The 3305-nt window shown below is 37.7% G+C and overlaps 1 pseudogene; it reads right to left on the bottom strand.

The window, feature by feature from the left end:
* Positions 1-520: 520 nt before the first annotated feature.
* LOC114219395 (olfactory receptor 52E8-like) lies at positions 521-1468 on the bottom strand (annotated as a pseudogene).
* Positions 1469-3305: the final 1837 nt, after the last annotated feature.

The following is a 3305-nucleotide window of genomic DNA, read 5'->3' as shown; positions in this document are numbered from 1 at the left end:
AGTTCTTTATATATGTTTATACAAGCCCTTTATCGTACACATGAGGTATAAATATTTTCTCTCAGATTATGTCTTCCTTTTTCATTGTATTACTAGTATCTTTTGAAGAAAAATATATATTATTTTAATTTTAGTGAAGTCCAATTTTAAAAATATTTCTTGCTATTGTCATATCTATAAAATTTTATGTGAGCAATATTACAAATAATTTTTATGTTGGTTTTTATACATTAGCTCTTGTCTTTGGGTCTCTTGTCCATTGTAGATTAACTTTTCTACGATGTAATGTAAGGATTTAAATTAATCTTTTTGCATGTGGCTATCCAATTGTTCCAGTCTGATATTATCAATGTACATATCATTAACTTTACATATAAAACCTGCATTCAAAGACAATGTTACCAGTCTCAATATCCCCCCTCAATTCTTCCTCTTTACTACTGGGTCAGACATAAGGTAACTACTTTTACAATGCAGGAAACATGAAATCTAACACAGACTTTCCAAGACCTCTGACTGGTTAGCTATCTGTCTTGAGGAAAACCCTCAGGACTCACTCCCTAATCTGCTTGGTCCTGACCCCATAGTTTATAGGATCGAGGGCTGGTGGAAAAACCACATATAGGTTGGCCAAGAAAATGTGGATATATTGAGGAATATTGTGGCCAAATCGGTGTGTCAAGAAAGAGAAAAATGCTGGTGTGAGAAAAGCTAAGATAACACCCATGTGGGAGCCACAGGTGTTGAGAGCTTTGAGTCAAGCATCCCTGGAGGGCAGGCAGAAGACAGCATGGAGGGTCCTGACGTAGGAGAGAATTATAAGGAGCACATCAAATAATAAGAAAGAAATGTTGCCAAGGCCAAACAGAATGTTCTCTTTGATGCTGGCACAGGCCAGACAGGCAATGCCCATGTGTTCACAGTAGGTATGAGGGATGATATAGTGGCCACAGAAGGGTAGCCTCAGGAGAAGAACCACTAGTGAGGCCACCATGTACCAGCTCCGCAGAATAGCAATGCCTGCAATGATGCTGATGATTTTGCTGGTGAGGATCAGGGTATACCAAAGGGGTTTACAAATGGCAATGCAGCAGTCAAAGGCCATGGCCACCAACACAGTGCTCTCCACGGCAGTGAAGAAGTGGATGAAGAACATCTGGGAAAGGCAGCTTTCAAAAGATATATGCCTGAATTTGAACCAGAAGATACCCAGCATTTTGGGGATGGTGACTGTGGACAAGCCCAGGTCGATGGAGTCCAAGATGGCCAGAAAGTAGTACATGGGCTCATGGAGACTATGCTCAGTCTGGATCACAAACAGGACAGCAGCACTTCCCAGGAGTGTAATAAGATACACAAAGAAAAAGGGAAATCCAATCCAGATGTGCACAGCTTCCAGCCCAGGGATACCCAGGAGGTGGAACGAAGAATGATGGAACTGGGTGTCGTTAGGCATAGTCCTTCTTTCTGCCACAATTTTTTGCACAATTGTGTTGTGGATACAATTATTGACTTCCCATTAGTGAATTTTTCTCTTCTCCCTTTGTCCAGATTCTTGGTAAAATGTAAAACAACACTTTAACCTTTCCTTGTTTCCATTCAGAATGAACATAAACTACTCTTCTCATATTCTGCTAGCCTCACTTGAGTGTAAAATAGCACCAGAATCAATCTGACTCTGCAGCCATATTCCATACTAGACAATGTTAAACAAGAAGAGATAAGAGAAAAACATCTCTCTGACATAAAAGTTCATAATCAGAAATCTAGATAAAACCAGGTTAGAAAATAAAGTTCTAGGCTCTGCATATCGGTACTTTTACACACACTTAAAGTGCAGGGTGATTTTTTGGTATTTGTAATCTCAACCATGCCCTTATTAGGGACATGCAATCACTAAAGGTAAAGTGTGCAACTGTGTGTGTACATGTGTATAAGCATTTTCACATATGCTAGTGAAACTAGTGTCTGATTTTGAGGACAAAAATAAAGACTTATGCTTGTTTATTCACATATATTATAAATGGTCGGGCACATAAAAATTCTTAATTATAAAAGTTCATTAAATAATGAAATTAAATAAGAAGCAAACCAGCAACTAATTTCCATACATTGTCTCAGAAAACACACTCCCATCCAATCATAACAGGTTTTGAAATAAAAGAAATTATAACAATCATTTTGAAAAAATGATTGAAAAATGAGAAAGAAATAATTGTCAGAGTATTTTCACTTATAATTCAAAATTCAAAAATTACATTATTGCAGATGATATGATACCTTATGTGAAAAACCCAAAAGCTTCCACCCCAAAACTGCTAGAACTCATACAGGAATTCAGTAAAGTGGCAGGTTATAAAAGCAATGCACAGAAATCAGTGGCATTCTATATACCAACAACAAGACAGAAGAAAGAGAAATTAAGGAGTCGATCCCATTTACAATTGCACCCAAAACCAGAAAATACCTACGAATAAATTGAACCAAAGAGGCAAAGAATCTGTACTCAGAAAACTATAAAATACTCATAAAAGAAATTGAGGAAGACACAAAGAAATAGAAAAAACGTTCATGCTCATGGATTGGAAGAACAAATATTGTGAAGATGTCAATGCTACCTAGAGCAATCTACACATTCAATGCAATCCCCATCAAAATACCATCCACTTTTTTCAAAGAAATGGAATAAATAATCCTAAAATTTGTATGAAACCAGAAAAGACCCCAAATAGCCAGAGGAATGTTGAAAAAGAAAAGTAAAGCTGGCAGCCTCACAATTCCAGACTTCCAGCTCTATTACAAAGCTGTCATCATCAAGACAGTATGGTACTGGCACAAAAACAGACACATAGATTAATGGAACAGAATAGAGAGCCCAGAAATGGACCCTCAACTCTATAGTCAACTCATCTTTGACAAAGCAGGAAAGAATGTCCAATGGGAAAAAGACAGTCTCTTCAACAAATGGTGTTGGGAAAATTGGACAGCCACATGCAGAAGAATGAAACTGGACCATTTCCTTACACCACACACAAAAATAGACTCAAAATGGTTGAAAGACCTCAATGTGAGACAGGAGTCCATCAAAATCCTAAAGGAGAACACAGGCAACAACCTCTTCGACCTCAGCCGCAGCAACATCTTCCTAGAAACATTGGCAGAGGCAAGGACAGCAAGTCAAAAATGAAGTATTGGGACTTTGTCAAGATAAAAAGCTTTTGCACAGCAAAAGAAACAGTCCACAAAGCCAAAAGACAACTACAGAATGGGAGAAGATATTTGCAAATGACATATCAGATAAAGGG

Source organism: Eumetopias jubatus, unplaced genomic scaffold (assembly GCF_037043125.1).
Source record: "Eumetopias jubatus isolate StellerSeaLion01/CBP00866 unplaced genomic scaffold, mEumJub1_p1.0 scaffold_13, whole genome shotgun sequence".
Lineage (NCBI taxonomy): Eukaryota > Metazoa > Chordata > Mammalia > Carnivora > Otariidae > Eumetopias > Eumetopias jubatus.
The sequence above is the reverse complement of the archived record's forward strand: the minus strand, read 5'-3'. Positions and strand labels throughout refer to the sequence as shown.